Source organism: Salmo trutta, chromosome 33 (genome assembly GCF_901001165.1).
Source record: "Salmo trutta chromosome 33, fSalTru1.1, whole genome shotgun sequence".
Classification (NCBI taxonomy): Eukaryota; Metazoa; Chordata; class Actinopteri; order Salmoniformes; family Salmonidae; genus Salmo; species Salmo trutta.
The window spans coordinates 40,868,872-40,884,774 of record NC_042989.1 but is presented as its reverse complement, the minus strand read 5'-3'; the positions used below and the strand labels follow the sequence as shown (position 1 = coordinate 40,884,774).

The window sequence follows — 15,903 nt, the reverse complement described above, 5'->3', positions numbered from 1 at the left end:
ACAGAGGCTAGTGGTTCTTTGCTGAACATTGTAACTACTGCATTCTGTTGGTCAAGGTGGAAGAATATCAAAATAATAAATCACTGGGTCTCTTAGGTATACGCTCTTGGGGCGGCAGGTAACCTAGTGGTAGGTGGTCTAGTGGTTATAGGTAGGTAGTCTAGTGGTTAGAGCAGGTAGCCTAGTGGTTAGAATGTTGGGCCAGTAACTGAAAAGTTGTTATTCGAATCCCTGAGCTGACAAGGTTAAAAAAAATCTGTCGTTCTGCCACTGAACAAGGCCACTGTTCCTGATGGCCCACTGTTCCTAGGCCATCATTGTAAATAAGAATTTGTTCTTAACTGACTTGCCTCGTTAAATAAAAGGTTAAATTAAAAAAATGCATCCCAAAAGGCTCCCGATTCCCTATATAGTTCACTACTTTTGGCCGGAACCCTATGGGCCCTGATCAAAAGTAGGGCACTATTGTGAGGGAAAAATGTTGTTTGTGCTTTTCTAATAAGCAAATTGGACTGGGTTCATGCAAGTGACTGATTGATTGTGCCTGGGGTAGAATCCTCACTATCAGTATAAGCAATTTAGCAGTACGCCCAGAACATTGCTTTGAGAACCGAAAAGGGGTTCTCTCAGTTTCAAGGTCTTAGCTTGGAGAGAAAAAGCCTCGTGAGGTATTTGGTCAGTCACATGCAGGAACCAAACATTAATGAATTCATTATGAATCATGTAAATCGTGCAAATTTTAACTATAAGAGAACTAACGGGACTGCCCTGGCAGAGCTCCAGACCGACGTGCACTATGGTGCATTAAGTTTGTTGGAACCTCACCAGCTTCCTCATAATAATAATGAATTCAATATTGACTTCAGGTGTCCCTGGGTGGTAATCTTCACAACACTATGTACAGAGAATAGGGTGTAATTTGAGACACAGCCAATAGCTTCAACTCAAAACGGAGCAGACAACCTATGTGATTAAGGGTAATATATAGTATATATATATTACTATAGTGATTCCTTTATTTTTATCATAACAACCAACAAAAGAAAATCACTGGTCCTTATCACGATGATCAGAGTCTCAGTTTTAGGGTTTTCTAATCATCCATTAAGAATTTCGAACTTCAGTCTGAGCATCTTTAACACATGTTAAGGAGGTACATGAATATATGTTAATATATATGTTAGTCTATTTACTTTCGAGAAAGCATCTGTGACATTCATTTGGCAGTAGTCGGTTGTGGAGGACATTCGTACAAAAATGTAGAGCTAACTTTACAGAGTGGGCAAGACATCACGTAAACCTTTTTAATGTGCAGTTTTTGTTATGTTTTTACAACTTTGTAAATATATATTTATATTTCTTCATTTACAAACCAAAATCATACAGTATACCTATCTGAACAGAAAAATTGGCACTTAAGGTAGTTCTGAAAGTTTTATATTTCATATTTATAGACACCCATGTACGCACATACATACATATATACAGTACCAGTCAAAAGTTTGGACACCTAATCATTCCAGGGTTTTTATTTTTTACTATTTTCTACATTGTAGAATAATAGTGAAGACATCAAAACTATGAAATAACACATCATTTAGTAACCAAATAGAATCATTAGAATCATTTAGTAACCAAAAAAAAAGTGGTAAACAAATGAAAATATATTTTATAATTGAGATTCTTCAAAGTAGCCACCCTTTGCCTTGATGACAGCTTTGCACACTTTTCGCATTCTCTCAACCAGCTTCATGAGGTAGTCACCTGGAATGCATTTCAATTAACAGGTGTGCCTTGTTAAAAGTTAATTTGTGGAATTTATTTTCTTCTCAATGCGTTTGAGCTAATCAGTTGGGTTGTTACAAGGTAGGCGTGGTATACAGAAGATTGCCCTATTTGGTAAAAGACCAAGTCCATATTATGGCAAGAACAGCTCAGATAAGCAAAGAGAAATGACAGTCCATCATTACTTTAAGACATGAAGGTCAGTCAATCTGGAAAATAACTTTGAAAGCGTCTTCAAGTGCAGTCACAAAAACCATCAAGCGGTACGATGAAACTGGCTCTCATGAGGACCGCCACAGGAAAGGAAGACCCCGAGTTACCTCTGCTGCAGAGAATAAGTTCATTAGAGTTACCAGCCTCAGAAATTGAAGCCCAAATAAATGCTTCAGAGTTCAAGTAACAGAAACATCTCACCATCAACTGTTCAGAGGAGACTGCGTGAATCAGGCCTTCATGGTCGAATTGCTGCAAAGAAACCACTACTAAAGGACACCAATAAGAAGAAGAGACTTGCTTGGGCCAATAAACACGAGCAATGGACATTAGACCGTTGGAAATCTGTCCTTTGGTCTGATGAGTCCAAATGTGAGATTTTTGGTTAAAACCGCCATGTCTTTATGAGACGCAGAGTAGGTGAACGGATAATTTCCACGTGTTGTTCCCACCGTGAAGCATGGAGGAGGAGGTGTGATGGTGCTTTGCTGGTGACACTGTCTATGATTTATTTAGAATTCAAGGCACACTTAACCAGCATGGCTACCACAGCATTCTGCAGCGATACGCCATCCCATCTGGTTTGCGCTTAGTGCGACTATAATTTGTATTTCAACAGGACAATGACCCAACACACGCTTCCAGGCTGTGTAAGAGCTATTTGACCAAGATAGAGAGTGATGGAGTGCTGCATCAGATGACCTGGCCTCCACAATCACCCGACGTCAACACAATTGAGATGGTTTAGGATGAGTTTTACCGCAGAGAGAAGGAAAAGCAGCCAACAAGTGCTCAGCATATGTGGGTACTCCTTCAAAACTGTTGGAAAAGCATTCCAGGTGAAGTTGGTTGAGAGAACGCCAAGAGTGTGCCAAGCTGTCACCAAGGCAAATGGTGGCTACTTTGAAGAATCTAAAAATGTAACTAATATTTTGATTTCTTTAACACTTTTTTTTAGCTTACTACATGATTCCATATGTGTTATTTCATCGTTTTGATGGTCTTCACTATTATTCTACTATGGTGGTGTTCTAAAACTTTTGACTGGTACACACACACCCACACACCCACACACCCACACACCCACACACAATTGCACTGTATGTTTATAAGCAATAAGGTGCTAATTGGAACGGAACGATAGTCAAGCAATCTGATCAAACCACAGCCTGTTATTACCAGTTTTACCACAGTAATGCCGTGTGGCTAATCACCGTCTCTCTGTCTGGAAAACAGAAGATTTAGCAGAAATGTCTGGATGGTTTCACCAGATGCATAGAGCAGCCTCACATTAAATCTCTACAGCATTGCTGTTGCCAGGAAGCATCAGGCAAGCCTTGCATCAGATCAGACGAGTCTACGATCCAAATGGTACCCTATTCCCTACATAGTGCACTACCTTTGACCATGCACCGTAAGGCTCAGGTCAAAAGTAAGGATTAGGGTGCTATTTGGGCCAGAACCAGAGTTGAGGCTTATGGCTAAAATTCAATTAAAATAATACAAAACTTATATACCTACATCTCCAATTATCCAAACAGTGATGTTATAGTACAGCTGAGATGTTCTCCCTCACGTTATAATGCACGGCTATGAAACAGGACGCGTACACAAACAATTCCCTCTCTGTTCAATGCGTCTGTAACAATACTGTGGCAGAAAAGGTTACACAGACTGAGTGAATGGGAGTCCTGATCGTCTCCTTAACATAGCCAACGGAATGGATCCTTCTTTAGTACATTTAAAAAAAAAAAAAGACTATTTCAACCCCTTTCTAAAAAAATATATATATTTTTTTTAAAAAGGACAACAAACTGCCAGTGAATCAGAGAGGGTGACATGTCCTGCTGTGTGGAGGAAGTTAGTGACGTCACTGAGTGACTGTTGGAAGAAAGGAGCACAGTAATAACGGTCCTCCTCCATCTCAGTCTATGTAGTGTCTACGTTCCTCCTGATTGGATGAGGAGCTCTGATTGACAGGCCACGGCTCCAATCACTGCTTGAGTAAGTCTTTGAGCACCCGTCCTTCGTTCTCGGCAGAGACAGGCAGAGGCGTGAAGGTGGGAAGGTTGTCTGAGATAGGTTTCATCAGGAGGTGGTGTCCTCCCGACCCACTGGAACTACCACTCCCATGATGCATCAGTGGCACGGCCGCAGAGCGGGGAGCTAGGAAAGGGTTGGTCTCCCCTGCTGCTCTCTGTTCCCTGCCGGCTGCCGCCCCTCCTAGGAGAAAACAGAGGTCAGAGGTTAGAGGTTAGAGGTCAGATGAAGCTGGAGGTGACAGGTTGAGATGGCAGTAGAGCTCTGCTACCCGACCAAAGCCTGACGGGCTGGCCCTAACATCGGATTAGGGCCAGGTAGGGCCTGTTTTCTCATCAATAACTAGGGTACAGGTAGGGCTTGAGTATTACTAAATTGATCACTAACATTTTGAAGCTGAGCCGTTTGTTCGTGCTCTGCTGCTGCAGTACAGTCATATATCTGACTAAGATCATAACATGGGTGTCAGAAGTACTTAAACCTCATCCCAATATAAAGACAGGAGAGATTTATTTCACAGAAAATAATAAAGGTTCCTTGAGTTGTCCGAGTTTAGAGTGACGGAAAGTAGCCAACATGCTAACTGCTCTCTCATGTCTCTTCGTTGAGCAGAGCAGAGCAGGCCAAGCGAAGACGTTGCTATGGATACTCACAGACCGAGCCGCCATGAATAGAGCGCATGCAGAGTGAGCTGCACTCAGGGAGTGAGTGACAGACAGAGAATAACAGCTAATGGATTTACTAATGGTTTCAGGCAGGGTTGGGCCTTACGTTTGTCAGAAGCAATCGGGCCTGGCTAGGGTAGGGCCTGAACGATGCAGGCATGGGTAGGGTTTAAAATGTATGCCGTGTAGGGCTGTAGATCGCCAGACCTTATGCTCAATGTTTGCTTGTTTACTTAATAAGAAGTAAACAAAATAAGTCTCTACTGAGGTTCTGGCTGAGGGTGAAACTGAGGGTTGGTATTCCAACAGAAGAAGATAAAGAACGATCCCTCTGGGAGCTGCCGAGCTGTCTGCCACTGGAAATCACCCCTTCCATACACGGGTGCTATTGCTCAGTCTCAATCCTAGCCAGAAGCACTGCTACACTGCCCACTATCCTACTGCCCTCAGTCTCAGCCAGGACCTAAACTTCAACCTGGAACAATATTACCATGACAACATTACCTCAACCTGGAACAATATTACCATGACAACATTACTTCACCCTGGAACAATATTACCATGACAACATTACCTCACCCTGGAACAATATTACCATGACAACATTACCTTAACCTGGAACAATATTACCATGACAACATTACTTCACCCTGGAACAATATTACCATGACAACATTACCTCAACCTGGAACAATATTACCATGACAACATTACTTCACCCTGGAACAATATTACCATGACAACATTACCTCAACCTGGAACAATATTACCATGACAACATTACCTCACCCTGGAACAATATTACCATGACAACATTACCTCAACCTGGAACAATATTACCATGACAACATTACCTCAACCTGGAACAATATTACCATGACAACATTACTTCAACCTGGAACAATATTACCATGACAACATTACCTCAACCTGGAACAATATTACCATGACAACATTACCTCAACCTGGAACAATATTACCATGACAACATTACCTCAACCTGGAACAATATTACCATGACAACATTACCTCAACCTGGAACAATATTACCATGACAATATTACTTCACCCTGGAACAATATTACCATGACAACATTACCTCAACCTGGAACAATATTACCATGACAACATTACTTCACCCTGGAACAATATTACCATGACAACATTACCTCAACCTGGAACAATATTACCATGACAACATTACTTCACCCTGGAACAATATTACCATGACAGCATTACCTCACCCTGGAACAATATTACCATGACAACATTACTTCACCCTGGAACAATATTACCATGACAACATTACCTCACCCTGGAACAATATTACCATGACAGCATTACTTCACCCTGGAACAATATTACCATGACAGCATTACCTGGAACAATATTACCATGACAGCATTACCTGGAACAATATTACCATGACAGCATTACCTGGAACAATGTTACCATGACAACATTACCTTCTGGTTGTTGAGCCCAGGCTGAGCTGGTGGTCCTGCCAGGGGGCGGGGCACTGAGGGGTTTGATGTCATAGACAGGAAGTCTGGGGGCGGGAAGCACCGGGCTAGACTCCACCTCCAGGAACTTCACAAACATCTCAGTGAAAGACTGGAGAAGAAATTGTATTTGTCACATGCTTTGTAAACAACAGGTGTAGACTAACATGCTGACTAGAAATGGAAAGGGGAATACCTGGTCAGTGGTTCAACTGAATGCCTTCAATTGAAATGTGTTTTCCTCATTTAACCAGAGAGGTGCAGCAGGGGGGCTGCCTTAATCCACATCCACGTGTTCAGACCGGGCGCGCGTGCGTTGATTTTGTCCACGCACAAATCAGGACACGCAGGTTGAAATATCAAAACGAACTCTGAACCAACTATATTAATTTGGGGACAGGTCGAAAAGCATGAAACATTTATGGAAATGTTATTTTACCTGAAATGCACAAGGTCCTCTACTCTGACAACTAATCCACAGATAAAAGGGTAAACAGAGTTTGTTTCTAGTCATCTCTCCTCCTTCAGGCTTCTTCTTCTTCTTCTGTGAACTTTATATGGTGGTTGGCAACCAACTTTAAGGTGCATTACCACCACCAACTGGACTGGAGTGTGGACCTCAGTTCATCTTTCAATCACCCACGTGGGAATATGCTCCTAAAAACCAACGAGGAGATGGGAGAGGCGGGACTTGCAGAGCGTCAAGGGTCACAAATAGAATCAAGTTCTATATTAGCGCCTGGCTACGCAGACGCTCGTTGATGCACGCAAGCAGTTTAGATGAAATGATTGAATAACATGTATGTGTACGTTTATTTCGCAACGCTCGCGCACGTAACGCTTGGTGTGGTCAGCATGTAACAGTGAAATGCTTACAGGTCCTTCCCATCAACGCAGAGAGAAGGAAAATGGAGAACTAATAGAAAAGCAATAACACGTAATAATAAATACACAATGAGTAACTATAACTTGGTTATATACAGTTGAAGTCGGAAGTTTACATACACCTTAGCCAAATACATTTAAACTCAATTCTTCACAATCCCTGACATTTAACCCTGGTAAAAATTCCCTGCCTTAGGTCAGTTAGGATCACCACTTTATTTTAAGAATGTGAAATGTCAGAATAATAGTTGAGAGAATGATTTATTTCACCTTTTATTTCTTTCATCACATTCCCAGTGGGTCAGAAGTTTACATACACTCAATTACTATTTGCTAGCATTGCCTTTAAATTGTTTAACTTGGGTCAAACGTTTCGGGTAGCCTTCCACAAGCTTCCCACAATAAGTTGGGTGAATTTTGGCCCATTCCTCCTGACAGAGCTGGTGTATCTGAATCAGGTTTGTAGGTCTCCTTGCTCGCACACGCTTTCTCAGTTCTGCCCACAAATTTTCTATAAGATTGAGGTCAGGGCTTTGTGATGGCCACTCCAATACCTTGACTTTGTTGTCCTTAAGCCATTTTGCCACAACTTTGGAAGTATGCTTGAGGTCATTGTCCATTTGGAAGACCCATTTGCGACCAAGCTTTAACTTCCTGACTGATGTCTTGAGATGTTGCTTCAATATATCCACATAATTTTCCTCCTCATGATGCCATCTATTTTGTGAAGTGCACCAGTCCCTCCTGCAGCAGAGCACCCCCACAACATGATGCTGCCACCCCCGTGCTTCCTGGATGGGATGGTGTTCTTCGGCTTGCAAGCCTCCCCCTTTTTCCTCCAAACATAACGATGGTCATTATGGCTAAACAGTTCTATTTTTCTTTCATCAGACCAGAGGACATTTCTCCAAAAAGTACGATTTTTGTCCCCATTGCAAACTGCACATTTTCTATGGCGGGTTTGTAACAGTGGCTTCTTCCTTGCTGAGTGGCCTTTCAGGTTATTGTTGATATCTGGATATAGATACTTTTGTACCTGTTTCCTCCAGCATCTTCACAAGGTCCTTTGCTGATGTTCTGGGATTGATTTGCACTTTTCGCACCCAAGTACGTTAATCTCTAGGAGACAGAACGCGTCTACACTGGAGTTGCTTAACAAGAAGACAGTGAATGTTGCTGAGTGTTCGAGTTACAGTTTTGTCTTAAATCTACGGCAAGACGTGAAAATCCAATTTGACAGAGCTTGAAGAATTTTGAAAATAATAAATGGGCAAATATTGTACTATCCAGGTGTGCAAAGCTCTTAGAGAATTACCCAGAAAGACTCACAGCTGTAATCGCTGTCAAAGGTGCTTCTACAAAGTATTGACTCAGGGGTATGAATACTTATGGAAAAAATAATATTTCTGCATTTCATTTTTAATAGAGGTCAGAGGTCAGAGGTGACAGTCAGGGCCAGAGAGAGATGCCAACCCGCTCAGGGATATAGATTATGGCCAGGTCTACGCTGAGTTAAAATAAAACCCCTTCCCATCTGCAAGGACAGACAGAGTTGGAGAAGACTGGACTCCCAGGGGGACACACAACAGAAATACATTATCATTAGGACATGCCTTAAAAAGGGGGTATATTTGTTTGGGAGGTGGATGTGGGGGGAGGGGGGGCTGGACTCTGACCAGGTCAAAAGGTCACTGATCAATAGGCTCAGTGGTAAACGTAAACCAGGGAAGAATATATTTTTCTTCAGGGGATCTAAAGACGCCTACAGACACCCTGTGTAATACTTACTGAACGAATGGTCCAAAACACTGTTAACAAACAATGGCAAGAGGAGGGGAAACTAAGAATTTTAGGATTACTCTACACTGGCGACCTGAACTACAAAACAAAACAAACTAAGAAATGCTGGGAAGCTGCAAATGGAAGGGAGAGGGATTGTATGGGGGGGGGGGGGGGGGACTTCCCCACTGAGGCCCATTCTGAAAACAGGGTCGGTTTTGTGGAACATTTAAAGTTGTAAACACAACTCAAGTGGAACATTTCAATCGTATGAAGGAGACATGAGATCCAAGGCCAAAGGAGCGATGAGAGCCAATGGAAAAGGAGAGATGAGAGCCAAGGGGAAAAAGGAGAGATGGGAGCCAATGGAAAAAAGGAGAGATGAGAGCCAATGGAAAAGGAGAGATGGAGAGATGAGAGCCAATGGAAAAAAGGAGAAATGAGAGCCAATGGAAAAGGAGAGATGGAGAGATGAGAGCCAATGGAAAAAGGAGAGATGAGAGCCAATGGGAAAAAAGGAGAGATGAGAGCCAATGGAAAAGGAGAGATGGAGAGATGAGAGCCAATGGAAAAAGGAGAGATGGGAGCCAATGGGAAAAAAGGAGAGATGAGAGCCAATGGAAAAGGAGAGATGGAGAGATGAGAGCCAATGGAAAAGGAGAGATGGAGAGATGAGAGCCAATGGGGGAAAGGAGAGATGAGAGCCAATGGGAAAAGGAGAGATGGGAGCCAATGGGAAAGGAGAGATGGAGAGATGAGAGCCAATGGGAAAAAGGAGAGATGAGAGCCAATGGGAAAAGGAGAGATGAGAGCCAATGGGAAAAGGAGAGATGAGAGCCAATGGGAAAAGGAGAGATGAGAGCCAATGGGGGAAAGGAGAGATGAGAGCCAATGGGAAAAGGAGAGATGAGAGCCAATGGGAAAAGGAGAGATGGAGAGATGAGAGCCAATGGAAAAGGAGAGATGGAGAGATGAGAGCCAATGGGGGAAAGGAGAGATGAGAGCCAATGGGAAAAGGAGAGATGAGAGCCAATGGGAAAAGGAGAGATGGAGAGCCAATGGGAAAAAAGGAGAGATGAGAGCCAATGGAAAAAAAGGAGAGATGAGAGCCAATGGAAAAGGAGAGATGGAGAGATGAGAGCCAATGGGGGAAAGGAGAGATGAGAGCCAATGGGAAAAGGAGAGATGAGAGCCAATGGGAAAAGGAGAGATGGAGAGATGAGAGCCAATGGGAAAAGGAGAGATGAGAGCCAATGGGAAAAGGAGAGATGAGAGCCAATGGGAAAAAAGGAGAGATGAGAGCCAATGGAAAAGGAGAGATGGAGAGATGAGAGCCATGGGGAAAAGGAGAGATGGAGAGCCAATGGGAAAAAAGGAGAGATGAGAGCCAATGGAAAAGGAGAGATGGAGAGATGAGAGCCAATGGGGGAAAGGAGAGATGAGAGCCAATGGGAAAAGGAGAGATGAGAGCCAATGGGAAAAGGAGAGATGAGAGCCAATGGGAAAAAAGGAGAGATGAGAGCCAATGGAAAAGGAGAGATGGAGAGATGAGAGCCAATTGGGGAAAGGAGAGATGAGAGCCAATGGGAAAAGGAGAGATGAGAGCCAATGGGAAAAGGAGAGATGAGAGCCAATGGAAAAGGAGAGATGAGAGCCAATGGAAAAGGAGAGATGAGAGCCAATGGAAAAGGAGAGATGAGAGCCAATGGGAAAAGGGGAGATGAGAGCCAATGGGAAAAAGTGGGAGAAAAATAAAATAGAGATGAAGGAATCTCAGGAGTTAAAACGAGTCTTCAGAGAGGTAGGAATCACATTTACTGCTCATCCTACTCCTTCAATCTGGTTTCCTTTAAGGCCGAAGCTAGTATTGGGAAATAGACTGTGTCTGTCTGTGTGTGTCTGTGTGTGTCTGTGTGTGTCTGTGTGTGTTTGTGTATTGGGTAATACATTTTAAATAGTTGGCTGTGGTCCCACAGGGTCCAGCCAGCGGCAGCTCTCTAGCTCTGGAGGAGGAAATGCTTTCTAAGCGGTTGGTTGGACTCAGTGTGTGTGTGTGTGTGTGTGGTTGGGATCAGATCAAATCAGATTAGTCAGGGGGTTTTGTAGGGACTGTTGAAGTTTAAAGGTATCAGACTTTGGGATTATCTACTTAGGCCAGTCTTGTTCATTGACTTGGAAGTTGAAACACCAAAAAAAATGATGTTCTGCTGCACAATCCTGAATTGCATTAAACCGAACAGTACACGGACGGAACTAGAAAAGGGGACACAGATTGCATCAGTAGGTGATAGTAAGAGCTAAAATAGGAGTATCCTGAGAGAGCATTTCAATAAATTATAAAGCACTATGTTTACTTGATGTCCCAGCAGTAACTTTGGGATAATGTGTAATAAAACACCATCTTTAATCTCATTACCTCGGGAAAATGTCTCTGTTGTGAATAAACTCTTATAAAACTTTTAAAATAATCTCTTATAAAACAGAAATGTCACTCGCATATCTCCATAAAATTACCGCCAGAGAATCTCTTTGTTTTCAATAATAAAGGAATGAATATTCCCTCCACAGCATTGGAAGGAGCTGAGTTCATAGTAATGAATATGTCTATATCATTAGAGAGGGGACAAGCCAACCAAAACATATGACTTGATAGTTGGCCATCAGAATGTACCATAATAATCAGACTGTGTCCCAAATGGCACCCTATTCCCTATATAGTGCACTACTTTAGACCAGAGCCCTATTCCCTATATAGTACACTACTTTAGACCAGGACCCTATTCCCTATATAGTGCACTACTTTAGACCAGAGCCCTATTCCCTATATAGTGCACTACTTTAGACTAGAGCCCTATTCCCTATATAGTGCACTACTTTTGACTTATTTCAAATTTGGACACAGCCTTCGAGAGGTCAGGGGTTAAATAGTAAATGACAACAACCACAAGAGAAAGCACAGATGGGACCAGGCTAGAGATTCACAGCAACAGAGAATGAACAGAGAGGAAGTATAGACGAGGAGGGTAGTAAAGAGGAGAAGAAGAGAGGGAGTAAAGAGAAGAAGAGAGCAGAGGGAGTAAAGAGGAGAAGAAGAGCAGAGGGAGTAAAGAGGAGAAGAAGAGCAGAGGGAGTAAAGAGGAGAAGAAGAGCAGAGGGAGTAAAGAGGAGAAGAAGAGCAGAGGGAGTAAAGAGGAGAAGAAGAGCAGAGGGAGTAAAGAGAAGAAGAAGAGGAGTAAAGAGAAGAAGAGCAGAGGGAGTAAAGAAAGAGAGCAGAGGGAGTAAAGAGGAGAAGAAGAGCAGAGGGAGTAAAGAGGAGAAGAGCAGAGGGAGTAAAGAGGAGAAGAAGAAGAGCAGAGGGAGTAAAGAGGAGGAGAAGAGCAGAGGGAGTAAAGAGAAGAAGAAGAGAGGGAGTAAAGAGGAGAAGAGCAGAGGGAGTAAAGAGAAGAAGAAGAGAGGGAGTAAAGAGGAGAAGAAGAGCAGAGGGAGTAAAGAGGAGAAGAAGAGCAGAGGGAGTAAAGAGAAGAAGAAGAGCAGAGGGAGTAAGAGAGATAGCAGAGGGAGTAAGAGGAGAAGAAGAGCAGAGGGAGTAAAGAGGAGAAGAAGAGCAGAGAGTAAAGAGAAGAAGAAGAGAGGGAGTAAGAGAAGAAGAAGAGCAGAGGGAGTAAAGAGGAGAAGAGCAGAGGGAGTAAAGAGGAGAAGAAGAGCAGAGGGAGTAAAGAGAAGAAGAAGAGCAGAGGGAGTAAAGAGAAGAAGAAGAGCAGAGGGAGTAAAGAGAAGAAGAGCAGAGGGAGTAAAGAGAAGAAGAAGAGCAGAGGGAGTAAAGAGAAGAAGAGCAGAGGGAGTAAAGAGAAGAAGAAGAGCAGAGGGAGTAAAGAGGAGAAGAAGAGCAGAGAGTAAAGAGAAGAAGAAGAGCAGAGGGAGTAAAGAGGAGAAGAAGAGCAGAGGGAGTAAAGAGGAGAAGAAGAGCAGAGGGAGTAAAGAGGAGAAGAAGAGCAGAGGGAGTAAAGAGAAGAAGAGCAGAGGGAGTAAAGAGAAGAAGAGCAGAGGGAGTAAAGAGAAGAAGAAGAGCAGAGGGAGTAAAGAGGAGAAGAAGAAGAGCAGAGGGAGTAAAGAGAAGAAGAGCAGAGGGAGTAAAGAGAAGAAGAAGAGCAGAGGGAGTAAAGAGGAGAAGAAGAGCAGAGAGTAAAGAGGAGGAGAAGAGCAGAGGGAGTAAAGAGGAGAAGAAGAAGGGCAGAGGGAGTAAAGAGGAGAAGAAGAGCAGAGGGAGTAAAGAGGAGAAGAAGAGCAGAGAGTAAAGAGAAGAAGAAGAGCAGAGGGAGTAAAGAGAAGAAGAAGAGCAGAGGGAGTAAAGAGAGAAGAAGAGCAGAGAGTAAAGAGGAGAAGAAGAGCAGAGAGTAAAGAGAAGAAGAAGAGAGGGAGTAAAGAGAAGAAGAAGAGCAGAGGGAGTAAAGAGGAGAAGAGCAGAGAGTAAAGAGGAGAAGAAGAGCAGAGAGTAAAGAGAAGAAGAAGAGCAGAGGGAAAGGTGAAGAAGAAGAGCAGAGAGTAAAGAGAAGAAGAAGAGCAGAGAGTAAAGAGAAGAAGAAGAGCAGAGGGAGTAAAGAGAAGAAGAAGAGCAGAGGGAGTAAAGAGGAGAAGAAGAGCAGAGAGTAAAGAGGAGAAGAAGAGCAGAGAGTAAAGAGAAGAAGAAGAGCAGAGAGGAAAGGTGAAGAAGAAGAGCAGAGAGTAAAGAGAAGAAGAAGAGCAGAGAGTAAAGAGAAGAAGAAGAGCAGAGGGAGTAAAGAGGAGAAGAAGAGCAGAGAGTAAAGAGAAGAAGAAGAGCAGAGAGTAAAGAGAAGAAGAAGAGCAGAGAGTAAAGAGGAGGAGAAGAGAGGGAGTAAAGAGGAGGAGAAGAAGAGAGGAGGTAAAGAGAGAAGAAGAGCAGAGGGAGTAAAGAGGAGAAGAAGAGCAGAGGGAGTAAAGAGAAGAAGAAGAGCAGAGGGAGTAAAGAGGAAGAAGAGCAGAGGGAGTAAGAGGAGAAGAAGAGCAGAGGGAGTAAAGAGGAGAAGAAGAGCAGAGGAGTAAGAGGAGAAAGAAGAGCAGAGGGAGTAAGAGGAGAAGAAGAGCGAGGGAGTAGAAGAAGAAGAGCAGAGGGAGTAAGAGAAGAAGAGCAGAGGAGTAAAGAGGAGAAGAGCAGAGGGAGTAAAGAGAGAGAAGAGCAGAGAGTAAAGAGAAGAAGAAGCAGAGAGTAAAGAGAAGAAGAGAGAGGGAGTAAAGAGAAGAAGAAGAGCAGAGGGAGTAAAGGAGAAGAAAGAGCATAGAGTAGGAAGAAGAAGAGCAGGAGTAAAGAGAAAGAAGAGAGGGAGTAAAGAGGAAAGAGCAGAGGAGTAAAGAGGAAGAAGAGCAGAGGGATAAAGAGAGAAAGAAGCAGAGGGATAAAGAGGAGAAGAGCAAGGGAGTAAAGAAGAAGAGCAGAGGGAGTAAAGAGATAAGAGCAGAGGGAGTAAAGAGAGAAGAGGGAGTAAAGAGGAGAAGAAGAGCAGAGGGAGTAAAGAGGAGAAGAAGAGCAGCAGAGGAGTAAAGAGGAGAAGAAGAGCAGAGAGTAAAGAGAAGAAGAAGAGCAGAGAGTAAAGAGAAGAAGAAGAGAGGGAGTAAAGAGAAGAAGAAGAGCAGAGGGAGTAAAGAGAAGAAGAAGAGAGGGAGTAAAGAGGAGAAGAAGAGCAGAGGGAGTAAAGAGAAGAAGAAGAGAGGGAGTAAAGAGGAGAAGAAGAGTGTTTCACCTGGTTGACCTCATCCTTGTCTAGTCCCAGGACACTACCCATGAGCCTCAGCACCTCAGAGCGTTTGGGTTTCGGGGTGTGGAAGTACCCCATGAACAGGTTCCGCATCAGAGCCCTGAGCAGACAGAATAAAAAGTAGGTAAGCCTTGTCCGAGCCAGAAAGGCCCATAGGGGCAGGAGGATCTCTGTTTCTGTAGTGTGAGCCAGCTTGAGGTTCAAGTACAACCCCCTGGACAGGACGTCTGGGCAGACAAAATAACACGACCTACCCTCTCTAGTACATACAGCTCTATTAATACGACCTACCCTCTCTAGTACATACAGCTCTATTAATAACACCTACCCTCTAGTACATACAGCTCTATTAATACGACCTACCCTCTCTAGTACATACAGCTCTATTAATACGACCTACCCTCTCTAGTACATACAGCTCTATTAATACCACCTACCCTCTCTAGTACATACAGCTCTATTAATACCACCTACCCTCTCTAGTACATACAGCTCTATTAATACGACCTACCCTCTCTAGTACATACAGCTCTATTAATACGACTTACCCTCTCTAGTACATACAGCTCTATTAATACGACCTACCCTCTCTACTACATACAGCTCTATTAATACCACCTACCCTCTAGTACATACAGCTCTATTAATATGACCTACCCTCTCTAGTACATACAGCTCTATTAATACCACCTACCCTCTCTAGTACATACAGCTCTATTAATACCACCTACCCTCTCTAGTACATACAGCTCTATTAATACGACCTACCCTCTCTAGTACATACAGCTCTATTAATACCACCTACCCTCTCGTACATACAGCTCTATTAATACGACCTACCCTCTCTAGTACATACAGCTCTATTAATACCACCTACCCTCTCTAGTACATACAGCTCTATTAATACCACCTACCCTCTCTAGTACATACAGCTCTATTAATACCACCTACCCTCTCTAGTACATACAGCTCTATTAATATGACCTACCCTCTCTAGTACATACAGCTCTATTAATACGACCTACCCTCTCTAGTACATACAGCTCTATTAATACCACCTACCCTCTCTAGTACATACAGCTCTATTAATACCACCTACCCTCTCTAGTACATACAGCTCTATTAATACGACCTACCCTCTCTAGTACATACAGCTCTATTAATACGACCTACCCTCTAGTACATACAGCTCTATTAATACGACCTACCCACATACAGCTATATACTACCACATTGTAGCAGCGTGAAGCAACACTGTGTGTG

At 43.2% G+C, this 15,903-nt stretch overlaps 1 pseudogene; it reads right to left on the bottom strand.

Moving 5' to 3' along the window:
• Positions 1-3,750: 3,750 nt before the first annotated feature.
• Positions 3,751-15,903, bottom strand: part of LOC115172171 (thyroid receptor-interacting protein 11-like) — a 45,840-nt pseudogene continuing 33,687 nt past the window's right edge.